We start from the raw sequence: 14,022 nt of genomic DNA, 5'->3' as shown, positions 1-14,022 counted from the left end.
TTCAAAATTGCGGCCCTGGTCACTGTGCAGCGTATGTGGAGCACCGTAACGAGACACCCACTGAGAGGCCAAAACTTCTGCCACAGTCACAGCTTTGTCATCATGGAGGGGGAATGCTTCAACCCACTTAGTAAAATAGTCTTGTATGACAAGTATATACCGATTTCCCCGCTCAGTCTCATTTAGTGGTCCCATAATGTCTAGAGCGACGCGCTCCATGGGGGCACCAACCCTTACCGTTCCCATGGGGGCTTGTGGTGTCTTGCGGGGTCTCGCTTTGGATGCGCAGCTGGTGCAGGTACTACACCACAAAGAGACATCTTCTCTCATTTTGTACCAGTAGTACCGAGTCTGTATTCGGGTGACAGTTCGTTCAACGCCAAAATGTCCTCCAATGAGTCCTTCATGCATCTGTTTTAGGATATCTGCTCGGAAGGATTTGGGCAGCAACACTTGGGGATAAAACTGCGTGTCGTCCAGGCAGTAGTATTTCCTCATCAAGACTCCATCCCGGATGAAAAGTCTTGCCCATTGACTCCAATAGGCCTTAGTCGCGGGGCTGTAGGGTGACACGGTGACCCAAGGGGGGCGCTCACTGCCGAACTCGAGCCATGTCTTGACGGGTGAGATGTCAATGTCTGCCTCCTGGGCTTGTTGGAGGTCCGTCATGGACCAGCCTTGAAACGAATGGACCGAGTCGTCAGCGTTGATCACCCCCACTATATTCACCTGGAGCGATTCCGGTCCACTGACGGGCATGTCTGACCCCATCTCACACTGGATAGCCTGATGGGTGACACATTTTGATGGAACTGAAGGAGGCGGCAACTTACACGGACAAGACTGGCGACAAGGTCTCCGGGACAGGCTGTCCGCGTTGGTGTGGAGCAATCCCGGGCGATGGATGATGTTGAAGTTGTACTCGCCGAGTCTCTCCAGCCACCTGGCTAGCTGTCCTTCGGGCTCTTTCATCTTGGTCAGCCACCGGAGACTGCTGTGGTCTGTTCTCACGGTGAACTGGCGGCCTAATAAATACTGTCGAAAATGAGATGTAAATTCGACCACAGCCAACAACTCTCGACGGGTCGTACAGTAGTTTTGTTCCGTCTTGGACAGCTTGCGGCTTCCGTAGGCTAACACACGTTCACTTCCCTCCTGAACCTGGGACAATACTGCACCAATGCCGGTGTCACTGGCATCTGTGTCCAAGATCATCTCACCTTGGTCGAGGGGGTACCCCAAGATGGGTGCGGTTGACAGCAGTTGCTTCAGTTCATTGAAAGCCACCTGACACTTGTCCGTCCACTCGAACCGGGCATTTTTCTTGGTTAGATTATGGAGGGGCTCAGCTATTGATGCAAAGTCTTTGACAAAGCGGCGGTAATAGGACGCCAGGCCGACAAACTGACGAACCTCTTGCAGTGAAGTTGGTGGTGGCCAGTCTTGAACCTTCTGGACTTTTTGAGGGTCGGTGGACACGCCCTTCTCTGACACTATGTGACCAAGGTAGTTCACTTGCCGGCGGAAGAGGCAACATTTAGCCGGCTTCAGCTTTAGTTGAGCTCGGTGTAGTCGGTTGAACACTTGGCTTAGCCGTTGTAACATCTCAGGCACATCCTTCCCCAGCACTATTATATCATCCAGATAGACCAAGCAGGTCTCCCACTGCAGACCAGCCAGAACACGGTCCATTAATCGCTGGAAGGTTGCCGGAGCGTTACACAGTCCAAATGGCATGACATTCCATTCAAATAGGCCGTTTCTGGTACAGAAGGCTGAAGCTTTACGAGCTCGAGGTGTAAGTTCCACCTGCCAGTAGCCGGAAGCCAAGTCTAGTGTGCTGAACCCCTTTGCCGTCGAAAGAGTGTCCAGTGTGTCTTGTATTCGGGGCAGGGGATATGCATCTTTGATGGTGCAGTCATTCAGATATCTGTAGTCAATGCAGAGCCGATAAGTTCCATCTTTTTTTCGTACCATCACAATAGGCGATGCCCAGCTGCTGTGGCTACGCTTAGCGAGTCCGAGCTCCAGGTTCTGCCGTATTTGCTCATCAGCATCACGCTGTTTCTCCCATGCCATTCTTCGTGGTGGTTGCTTGACTGGGGCACCTGGACGAGTGATGATGTCGTGTTGGACCAGATTTGTGCGACCAATATCATCCGGGCCAGTGGAAAATACACTGCTGTAGGTGCATAACAGTTGCGCCAGTTGAACTCGCTCTCGGTTACTTAACTCTGCTGAGCTTTTTGTATAGAGTTCTCGCAGATGTGGTGGCAGTGTAGACGACTGGTCAGTTGCACTGGAGACCATTATGTTGCTTGTGGACTGCAGCGGTGTAGCAGGCTGGAGGAATCCAGCAATGGCCCCCTTCTTGATAGTCACAGCCCTGTTGCCCGGATTGAAAATGCGTAGTGGCACAGGTTGAAGCTTGGCTGGTTCCACCAACACTCTGGCAACAAGCAATCTGTGTTTCTCCACAAATCCTTTGGTGGGACTCAGAACCACTTGGCCTTCAATACAGCTTCCCGCATGGGTCATTCCCCTCACCAAATACTCATGACCGGGCAGCAAGACAACAGTTCGGCACACTTTCACAGCACTAGTCTTTTTCTTTGTGTCGGGACGGTAAAACGGCACTTCTTCTCCAAACAAGATAATGTGCTGTTTCCCATAATCCAAACGTGCTTGTGCTTGAATCAGGAATGGCTGGCCAAGAAGGGCATCATCACCCACGATGTCTGCGATCAGAAAGGGCACACTGACTTGTCTGTTGTGGAACTGCACTGTGAGGCCGGCTTCTCCGTGCACAGGAACAGTACCAGGTCCCACACCTACTAGGGTTGTGACCGTCGGTGGCTGCAGTGGTGGGCGAACATCTGGCTGGAGAGCGTTGTACAGTCGAAGAGGGAAAACACTTCTAGCCGCCCCAGTGTCCAAGACAGCATACACCTCCAGGTCACCGACTAGCATGCTGACACTCATTTCTTGACTTGGGTTGTGATGGAGGGTGGCAGGTTTAGGCTGCATTGGACTCTGTTTGTATGCCGGAGCTCTGGTTGGCTGTCTTGGTGATGGACACTCACGCCTCATATGTCCCAACCCTGAGCAGTTGTGGCAGCGAATGTCCTCCCACTTCATGTCGTGGCGGGCAGACATCTTACGTGGGGGGCAACGTGGAATGGCTGGAGGGCTAGGGGGCACAGATGCTCTGCTGGGCAGGGTCGGCGTTGAAACATGTTCTGTACCTTCGACTTCTACTCCTTCCTTGACAACAGCTGCTCTTTGCCGTCGTTCACTGAAACTACGGGACCCAGAATGAGCAAAACTGGCCACATACAATGCAGCGCGCTTGGTGGTCTCATGGCGCCTTGCAATATCATATGCTTGAGCCAGAGTACGTGGGCGCTGTTCTAATAATTTCTGGACAATCTCTGCATCTCCCACAGCAGATGTAAAGACCTCCACACCGATAGTGTCCTGCTCTACTTCACTTCTGTCACTGTAGGCCACCGAGACTTTCCCATATATGTCGTCCCTCAACAAGTGAAGCGACTCACCAGTCTTCCGCACCCTCTGACGGAGTTCGATTGCCACCGCCGCAGCATGCTCTGATGACGGTCCGTAGGCAGTTTCCATCTCCTCCACCAGGCGGCCATAATCCCACCTAGCAGAGCGTGGATTACGATGGACGATGGCACCAGCAGGCCCAACTAAACAAAACTTTAACTGCACGGTCATTGTCTTCTCAGACCAGTTGTTGGCGTGGGCGCAGCTCTCAAACTTGTATAAGAATTCTCTCCATGGTGTAGTGCCATCATACTGCCCGGGCCGAAGCGTGGGGACTCTCTCTTCTGTGCCGGTATCGTCTTCACAATCAGAAGGCGACTCCTGGTGCAGGTGACGCTGACCTGACACACCACGTCCACTTTGCATGACAGCGGTTCGGCCTCCAACTCTCAAGTGATTCATTGGATCAGTCAACTGATCACACACCTCTGTACTCTGTGGGTGACCAGAAGGACTTTGGTGGGTGTATGGAAGACCAAATTCCATGGGAGTACTCTGAACATAATTTCCAGTGCGATCACCAGAGAATGGGTTCACATGTGGCGTGGAAAACTGTGAATAGTCCGGGTCATAACTGTCCACGTCATCAATAAACGGATTCGTGTTTTTCCACTTAGGCCGGCGAGCCTCACTCAAAGGATGAAACACGTAACCCCCTTTCCTCTGTTCATTCTTGGCAAATTGTTTGAACGGGTTGTCACTTTCATTCCACAAACAGTATTTTTCGTTGTCCACTAAGCGTCCGTCACGTCCTTTACTCATGGCGAACTTGTTGCTGCTAACTCCTCCGAACATCCAAACTCGTGGTGTAGCTTAGCAATTAGCACCTCCGTTCCTCACCGACACGGTTCGATTTTTTAAAACTTTCTTTCAGCGTATGTCACTTCAAACGTGCTCACCACAGTGTCCCGAGCCTCCAGTCCCTTCGTGTTCGCCAGTGTTAAACCTTTCCTGCCTCCTCACCGGACCGTGGTCGGGCGTCACAGGGGAGGTGTTCCGTCACCTCCAAGGCTGGAGCGCGCACTCCAGGGTTTAATGTCCTTTTCGTCGGCTGGAGCTGGGACATGGATGAGTCGAGTCTTTGGTAGAGCGTTCTTATGGTTTATTTCGTCGCAGTTCGAAGTTGACAAGTACCGGGCACTTCTACACGTTTTTCTTCCCCAGAGAGACGTCAATCTCCCGGCAGCCCCTCCCACACGCAGCGGCCACACCACACATACACGAACAGCGGCAGACACTCCACACTCACTCCTACAACACCTGTCTGGTTAACAACTTTGGATTACAAGTGCATAGTTGTTATTCCCAAGATGTGTATCTATGAAGTAGCAGAGTGTGTTGTCTCACTTCAAGTTGTACTGCAAAAAGACAGTGCCCCGTGTGAGGCTCGAACTCACGACCTTCAGATTATGAGACTGGCGCGCTGCCTACTGCGCCAACGAGGCTTGTGCAGTCAATGAAAAGCAGCGTGACTCAGAGGAAAGGTCAAGTGCATGGAATGGAGACCCACTTCTTTGGTAGAAAATACATGAAGCTACATTCCCATCCATGAGGAGGATTGCAAAGAGACATCTCAGAGTAATTGCAACTCAGGACCTGCAGTGTTTAGGCTGGACAATGAGTAAGTTCAAGAAGAAGTGTGATGAAGGGAAAAAATGTAAACACGTTACTCTTTCTAAATCTCAACCTTAAATATATTGTGAACAATGCCTGAAAAGGACGAAGGGATTATTCGGGGAATTATTCCTGAAGGTCTTTGTGGGCAAAGAGTAAATGGTGCCAACTATAGTTTACAGTATATTTGCACTTTTGACTGGAGTTGTTTAAAGCACGTGACTCTGAACCAGTTGCTGTGTGGTTGTCTTGACTCAGCATATGTGTGTTTTTAAAGTGTTGTATTCATCATGTTATTTGCTGTGAATTTTTGAATTTGAATGTCAACAGCTTCGTCCCACTACTGGATAGAAAGTCGAGCTTCTCTCAGTCAGACAACACACCATGGAGCCCGGCTAGCTCAGTCGGTAGAGCATGAGACTCTTAATCTCAGGGTCGTGGGTTCGAGCCCCACGTTGGGCGCAACTTTTTAGCTTGCTCAAATCCAGGTTGTACACACCATTGTCCTGACACAATGGACGATTGGATGTTCTCTGTCTTCCATATAGACACTGTTATTCAATGCTCATGCCTCAGTGCCTCAGTGAAGCTCCTCATAGAGGCCTCTCCTCTTCTGTATTTGCCTGACACCAGCCCCTGAGATCACACGCCTCATGCTCCACTGACTCACTGTTTTAATGACAGGATATTGCACATCCCAACCTTAAAATTGACCTGAATGGTGGCTAAATATGAAAGAAAACAAATACAGCTTTCTGGATCGCATTTTTGTGTATCGCTAGTACAATGATGTGCACTGATGATTGATGACAGTTCAGAAAGACTTGTACACAAGTCGGCGAACACAACTACAAATCGCGTTGCTGACCGAAGACAGACGTTCACCAGAGGACAGACCGCGGTACTTGGTGTCTTGTATTGGTGCCACTGATCTGGACCAACAGGTCGTCCAACTAGCAGTGGTTCCGCCTGAAGTACCGCTCGAAGCAACGTATCCTGGCGACGCTGCTGGAGGAGGTGGTTAAATTCACCAGTGTGAGCGGCTCTGGCCAATGCTACGAAACAAGAGACGTTCTTCATGTTTTCATTTATTAAGTAGTGATAGTTGAGCACTGGCTCCGCCATTTTCCATCCACCGTCCACAACAACTTGGGGTCACACCACCTCGACAATTGACCTCCTTTGGCGATGTGTTCGAACCAGGCAGGTGACTAATCACAACATGAGCAAGCAACCAGCAACTGACGAGTTTGAAATCAGGGAAAACTTCCTGCAGGATGTTTCGGTGGTCCAGTATCTTCCTGTGCAAATACTGAATTTATTCTTCCGTGAATAAGTCCATCAGCACAGTCCATGCTCCGTGTCCTTCAGGTACCATATGAAAGGGAGCAATCTCAGCAATGTGGCATTTTCATGGCCATTGCCACCAACTGTGTTCCTTGCTGCAAATGTCTTGGGAATGGGCCGAGGTCGATCAACTTTGTCTGTGTGCTGGTATGGAAATGACACACTCTTCAAACACTCTAATGTGAAGTATTTGCATTGTATCATCTCCATTATACACAGCCATTTCTGTGGCCACAACGCCCTCAAACAGATCATGGAGAACATCAGGTGGGAAACCTGTGACTGTGTGAAAAAAAGAAAGAGCCGGGATTTGTGTGTGTGTTTTGGCAGATTTAACTGGTGAAATTAGTTCAAAGTACTTACTCTGTGCTTTGCAGGTGAGTCAGTGATTTTGGCAAAATTACAAATCATGAAGAAAAAAATGAATCAAGAAGTGAAGGAAATGAAGGAAGGAAATTCTAAAATGCTTCGGACTTCTGAGTCAGTAGGAACCCAAAACAGGCAAAAGAGCGAGAGAGAGGGGCGCGCAAGGCAGACATCACAACATTTAGAGAATGAAGCTCAAGTATTCCAACCCACATTCATAACACTCACACTGCTATATTTTGACCGATGCATCAATTTATGGGCGGAGTGGAACTGAGTAGATACATATCTTGAGCTGACATGGACTTAAAGACATAGAGAAGCTGAGGAGCCGAACTGAGTCGGCCAAAAACCTCATCTCACTGCATGTTTGTTCATCCGCTATTGTCAATTTCTTTTTGTGAAAGTGAATGTACCTTGACAGGAATCTCTGCAATGGTGTTTTTGTGTAAACTGTAGCTTCCTTCCAAGCAGTTGACCTGGGTTAAATTCTCAGGCTTTGCCAATTGTTTTTGCCATCTAACCGTGGATGGCAGAATATTTGTGCCTCAACTGTCAACACCACAAAAGTCCCATTAAGGCTGGACGCGGACGACCAACAGACAGGTCTCAATGGGATAAAAATCAATCTCTTCCTGGCGTTGTTGGTAGGACTCGAAGCTACGGGTGAAATCCCCAATGGATTTCAGTTCCATGGCCTTCATCACTCGTGCCTTCAGTGGATTTGTGAATGGTCAGAAGAAACCACTTCTTTGAATCACGACTGAATGGAATGGGCTAAGTGCAGTGACTGGGAATCGAACCCAGGTCAAGTGCTTGAAAAGCAGCCATCATCATTGTTGTTTGAAAGATGAGGAAGAGATGATGTGATGAACTGATTTCTAATGAACCCATAACTAAATGACTGATGAAGTGTCTGAGGAACAGTGTTGTTGTGGCCGAGTGGTTAAGGCGATGGACTAGAAATCCATTGGGGTTTCCCCGCGTAGGTTCGAGTCCTACCAGCAACGTGAATGTCGATTTTCTTGCCTTGTGACCTGTGTGTTGCAGTCAGCGTCCAGACTTACTTGATGTTTGAAGCCCAAATATCTTGAGTGTTGTGGACAAGCTGCTCATAGAGTTTACGTTGCAGCTTTTTATCTTGTGTAGTACTTTTCGACGGATTACTTCCCCACTTTGTCTTCATTCATCATGTCGTGAGACACGCACGATGCAGAGGGCGCCACCATGAGTTAAAGGTTGATGTGGAAGAATACAGCTCCTTCTCTGGTTCAGTGTCAGTAGTTCACTCATGTTTCTCTTCAGATCGTATAAATCTTTCGCCTTTTACTAAATATTTCCGTGGAGAGGAACAACATGAGTTTTTACTAATTTTTTGATGCCCTGCTCTTATAGGGCTTCTTGTTGTGTTCAATGTAACCTGTCTGGTTAACACCTTTGGATTACAAGCGCAGAGTTGTTATTCCCAAGATGTGTATCTATGAAGTAGCAGAGTGTGTTGTGTCACTTCAATTGAGCCGTCACTCCATTTCCATGGTTTTCAGAACATGTTTTCCTGCTCTCAAAGTGTCTCTCTTTTTGTAGAGATCCTCATTCTCATGTCTCTGTGACGTAACTGGTCAGCGCGTTTGGCTGTTGCGGGAAAGGCTGGTGGTTAGAGACCACCCTGGGAAGAAGATCCACTTTGGTTCCGTGACGAACCTCACGGTTAGTAGGGCAGGTGATCGGTTGGTGATTTCACAGTGCTGTCGGCCCGTACCTTCCCCAGGGGACTGGAGTGTTTGATTTCTGCATTCAAAGGGTTTCACCCAATACTTTGAGGAAACTGCATGAAAAGATCAGACCCTGCCTTCAGTTGTTGGACTCTCACGGCATACAGTCTGGTTGAACTCCAGTCAGCTGAAGACCAATGAAGTCACACACAATGTGTTACGTGACGGTTCCACAGAGCGATTCCTGGTGGACACAACATCACTTCATGCAACATATTCCACCTCAAGGCACTTATTTAGTTAATCATTAATTATGCTGTTTTTTCAATTGAGTCAGGCTGAACAAGCCACAAATAAGTGCATTATCATGAAGAATTACATGCAACATGCTTCTAATACATATGTGCGAATAAGTTTATTAATGGTATTATACATAATCTAAAGTGGGACTGCAAAATGACATGTCCGCAATAATAAAGCCAGACTCCAGTGAATGTAAAAAAATAGCTTTTTATTTAAGTAAATTGTAAATATGACTTTGTTAGGTGGTGTTTTTTTACAAAGGTCTGCAAACATTGAGTAGACAGTTGCAACAGCATACACAATTAATTGCTATATCATCAAAATGACTAAACTAAATACAATTACAAAGAGTCTTTCCACTCTTCAAAAGTCCAGGTGCAGGGCAGTACCACTTTCCACATACCTGAGAGTGGCCGGTTGGTTATTTGCTTTGCCACAATGTTTGCACTGATAGTGATAGTGTTCTTTTGTGTGGCGTTTTTTTGGAGGTTCACCTCTCTGCTCTCGCTCCTGATCCTCAAGGGTTGCCTTTCGCAACCTCCTTTGGTGGTGGCCATTTGTGGGGTCAAGTGCATCTGGGTGGGTTTGAGAGGATGCTGAGGATTGTTGCTGGAAGGATGTTGAGGGTGGTTGGTCGGTGGACGACCAGCCCTGTGGGGGTGCTTGGGAAGTCGACGGCCAAGCATAGAAGTGTGGTGGGGGTCCTTCAGGGTAAGTTTCCCAGCCGTTGAGGGTGAGGTGGGGGTGAGGACCGGTTGGGGGTGGCTGCTAGGCAGAGAACCAGCTCTGATAGTGGACCGGGGGACACTGACCAGTTGAAGAGGGAGGAAACCCTGCACTCTGTGGAAGTGGTGCAGATGTTCTGGTGCTGTGCCGCTGAAGGAGTGAATCCCGCTCCGTTCTTTTTTGGCGATCATGCAGCCTGCAGGACAGAAAAACAAACACACATGAATATTCAAGCACTTTGTGAACAGCGTTATAAAAAGTGCCATGTAAATAACGCCTTTATTTTTATTATTATCATGAAAATGCAGTCATGCAATTGATTGAGATATTATAGACAAACTCACCAGGACGACACTATTGTGTGGTTTATGTTATGTTAACAGGTCTGTCTTATCCAAGACATTTTTGGAGTCCTCCAGCAACTGTTTGAATTTCTTAACAATTGCTTGTGGGATGGGGAATGTCCGCCTTTTGTTGTCTTTCGGCCCATTTCTGGCCTCCCGGAACTCATGGTAGACTTTCAAAGCTTCACAGTCAGAAACTCGGTTGAGGTCTGGTCGGTGAGCAGCCTTGCCATGTACCATCTCCAACCTGCAAATAAATAAACCACATCATAGAGCACATCATATATCACATATTCACACAATGCATTACTACAGAGGAGTAATCTAAGCTCTGTGAGCTGTAAATACCTTTCCGCTGCTTGCTGGCCTGGAACAGAGCCGCTGCGTTTTCTTGAGGCTCTCCAGGGTCCCTGCAAAGTCATTTTATGACTTTTAAGGGTGTATTTGGGGGTCATCTGGTCCTGGATGTGTAAACCAGCATATAACCTCACAATCTCTGCCACTTCTGCGTTAGATAGTGCAGTCACTGTTCGGTTCAGCCCGACCAGGTACGATGCCAGGGCATCAGCTGCCTCCCATCCAGGAACCCCAGGGGAATCACACCTAGTGTCCTGTCATAAGAAATGAACCAATAAAATAAATTACAATGAGAAAAGATAACTATAAACCCACATCTCTAATGGTCATAAGAGGAGCATATCACATTAGATGACATGAGATAATTCGATATGTATCCACGTACCAAAGCTGCGGTGCGGGGCTGGCTCTCCTCAGGTGGGCGGGGCAGATGTGGCGGCAGTGTCACTCTCCTCCAATACCGGCCAGGAAGATGCAGCAGTCTCCTCAAATGCAAAAGTAGATTCCTGGGGAGGTCAACAAAACTTTATGCCTATATTATAAAGACTGCTTCAGAACAACTTATTGCTTTTCCAAAAGCATTTGATGGATGATCAAACTTGTGTCATTGTGTTACCTGAAAAGTAATGTCTGTGACATCTGGCACAGTTATGTCCGTGCTGTCCTCGTCTCAGACAGCGTCCAACGTGCCTGGCCGTATCTCACTGACGTCCTGCTGGCTCAGGAGATCTCCTCTGTTTGACTGTGCCAGGAGGTATTCCACTGCAATGCGTTCTCCTGCAATCAATAGGGGTGAATAAAGATTATCTTTTTACCTTCCTACCTATTAGGTCATCATCAACAGCAGTCCATTTTCTTACCAGTAGGCTTCCTGGGTGGAACAAACTCTGGAAGAAGAGGTTCCCAAGACTCTTCCACTCAGTGCATTGGCATTGGACATCAAACGTATGTCATATTTTCATCCTGGATGTCTCTGTCATCCGAAGAGCTTGTGCTGAACGGTTGATGTTCCACCTCGAAACACCTTCCAGCATATACATTTGAGTGTGCAATGCGTTGCATCTCCACCTTGATAAGAAAAATACAACATGATCACTGACTACAGCACATTGCAGTATTATGACGCATTATGACACAAGACATTTGTCATGTAATGTACTACCACAATTCTAAACTTACCTGGAATGAAAGCACACTGATGCTTATGAAAACTCTCAAGGGATGAGGACCCTCTGGCACATCTGAGGACATCCAACGTTCTATCACCTTTCTCCAGCCGCGACCCGGTGTTGGTGTACAGCTGCAATCCTGGTGGATCCTGGATGCAGGCAAGGTGCTTTTGCTGGACCTCCCACTCTTGAGACATGCTCTCATGAATGATGAGGTGCAGCCCAGTGCCGTCCACGAGGTCCCACATGGAGTCCAGAAGACCTTTGATGAGGGCACGCATCTCCTCTATACCTCGGGTTTTTCTTCAGCTCCACCCGCTTGGCCTCCTTCAGACAACAGATGTTGCTTATCCCACTCGAAAATTCAGCTTGATAAGTTTGAGCAGAACGTGCCACACAGTGGATGGTGTTCCGTTGTGAGACCATGAGTGAATTGCCTCATGAAATGGAACACATCCAACCGCACTGTGGATGTTAGTGGCCGAAACCAATGGAGAACTGGACGGACTCCTGCGTGAATTGATAAGGTTATTAATAGAAGGTAGTTTCCAGTCAAAACATCACAACACAAATAGTAGTTAACCTACATGTCACTGCAACAGTCCCTATCCACATGAATGGCGTCTGGTTGGGGCTCACCAGCATCACTGTATCTTGGCACAAGTCATCCAGTCCAGCCCCTTCGCCCGTTGTGAGGACAGAGTTTAGAACTTGACCATACTTGTTTCCGATGTTGGTCATCCATGTCGCGTGTCCTCAATTCCTCCTGACAGTTTTTTTGTGATCTATATAACACAAATACAGACATCATAAGCACATGTACTCTTAGCCAGAGAAAAGAAAAATAGTAATACGTAAATATAGGTGTACATTTACCTTCTTAGTGGAGTTATGTCCCCAGTCTAGGGGGAAGGTGGACACTACGTGATTGTTTCCATTCTCCAAGCACTCCAGCAGCCACGAAGGGGACATTTAACATGAATGTATTCGATACACAAAGAAACCATTTCTATACAACATGAAACAAAAGTAAAAGACACAGTCCACAAATGAATCAAATGCCTTCCCTCTCAAATCACAAACGGCTTGGTTCTTAAACAAAACTCAATAAAACTTTAACGGACGCGAAGTGACTGTTACATTGCAAATAGCAAACAAAACGTTCTTTACATACACTAAACTCAGGATGCTTGTTGAAACTTAAATTGAGGAATTTGACACAAATCCAATGCAATGACAAAAAAGAACAAAACAAAAACTCTGAGGAACATCAACACAAAAGAACAATCACAGGAGCACAGTACAACACCTGCTGCTGGCTTGGGAGTGGTTGGAGAAGAGAGAGAGAGAGAGAGAGAGAGCAGGCAGCAGCTACAGGTACTTGTAGATGTCTCCACAGCCTCTGATAGGCTGCACTCCGGCTCCAGCAAATCAACCTCCATCTGGCCACGCCCACAACCACACACTGCAGGAAGCAAAAACTGCAGCCTTCTCTGTAAAAAGCAATATGACCCTGGCCCCCAATATGACCATAACAGGCATTACCTCCATGTTAGCAACCGTTAGCATGGTTGCTAAAGTGAGTCCGTGCTCACTCGTGTGATCAAAAGTGAAACTCTTTGTTTTTGCCACTTGACATCTGTCATTCTTGTAATACATTGACAACACAACCTTCAGAGTATTAAAATTTATTTAGAAACTTGTGAGTTTATTCCCAAAACAAGCCGAAGGAAACGGGTTGATGATGATGACACCGTTGAATCATCATCTCTGAAGTTAAACTAGTTAAACTAGTCAGTACGATCGCTGTCGACAGAGTTCAATAAAACAGTCTGAAACAGCTTCTCTCTACCTGTCAGCTTCAATCGCTCTTCTTCTACTGTCATAGGAACCATAGGGACTGAAGAGCTCACAGCGCCACTCCTCCTCACAGAGGTGCACCACTCATAGCTCGATTGTCTCTGCGCTGCGTTTCCCATAGAAGCTGAACTGAACCCAGGACCGTGAGATTTAAAGTCATTCGTCTGCTGTGCTCCTTCAACACAAGGAAGCTGGAGTTTCATCAATTGTGCCTGTAATTTGGATGAGTTTCAGTCAGCAAGATGGAATTGAGAAAGAAAGGCCTTGAATCCTTGCTGGAGAAACAGACACTGTTGTGACCAGTCCAACTCGATAATGTGCCAAAATTAAATGAAAGAAGCTTCATGTTTCATGCACACTTTAGTTAAAGCAGCTGTTTGCAGTCCTGGAATATTTGCTTTTGGCGGCGCCACAGGTGAATGAGTGTAACTGCAGGCTGTCGTAAAGCTGGGTCTCTGGTCCCTCCCCCCCATCCCACGTTTGTTTATGAGGAAAGACCGTGACAAAACAGTGAAAAATGTAATCACAGAAAGTAATATACACAACACTGTCCAGCTCATACTTGCAAAGGCAACTTCTAGAAGCATCTATCATTCAACATCAGAGATGGAACTCCGTCATGCAGCCAGTGAGGAGAGGCAGGATCCAGCGAGAGGT

General features: G+C 47.4%; 4 non-coding genes across 4 annotated transcripts; 3 read left to right on the top strand and 1 right to left on the bottom strand.

Moving 5' to 3' along the window:
- Positions 1-4,939: 4,939 nt before the first annotated feature.
- Positions 4,940-5,012, bottom strand: trnam-cau (transfer RNA methionine (anticodon CAU)). Its single transcript has one exon. It is a non-coding gene; the product is annotated as a tRNA-Met (tRNA).
- Positions 5,013-5,570: 558 nt separating this feature from the next.
- On the top strand, positions 5,571-5,643 carry trnak-cuu (transfer RNA lysine (anticodon CUU)). Its single transcript has one exon. It is a non-coding gene; the product is annotated as a tRNA-Lys (tRNA).
- Positions 5,644-7,822: 2,179 nt separating this feature from the next.
- On the top strand, positions 7,823-7,904 carry trnas-aga (transfer RNA serine (anticodon AGA)). Its single transcript has one exon. It is a non-coding gene; the product is annotated as a tRNA-Ser (tRNA).
- Positions 7,905-8,180: 276 nt separating this feature from the next.
- Positions 8,181-8,293, top strand: LOC128766516 (U5 spliceosomal RNA). The gene has a single exon (XR_008416014.1). It is a non-coding gene; the product is annotated as a U5 spliceosomal RNA (small nuclear RNA).
- Positions 8,294-14,022: the final 5,729 nt, after the last annotated feature.

Source organism: Synchiropus splendidus, chromosome 10 (assembly GCF_027744825.2).
Source record: "Synchiropus splendidus isolate RoL2022-P1 chromosome 10, RoL_Sspl_1.0, whole genome shotgun sequence".
In the NCBI taxonomy this organism is placed as follows: domain Eukaryota; kingdom Metazoa; phylum Chordata; class Actinopteri; order Syngnathiformes; family Callionymidae; genus Synchiropus; species Synchiropus splendidus.
Note: the sequence above shows the minus strand (reverse complement) of the source record. Positions and strands in the feature narration are given on the sequence as shown.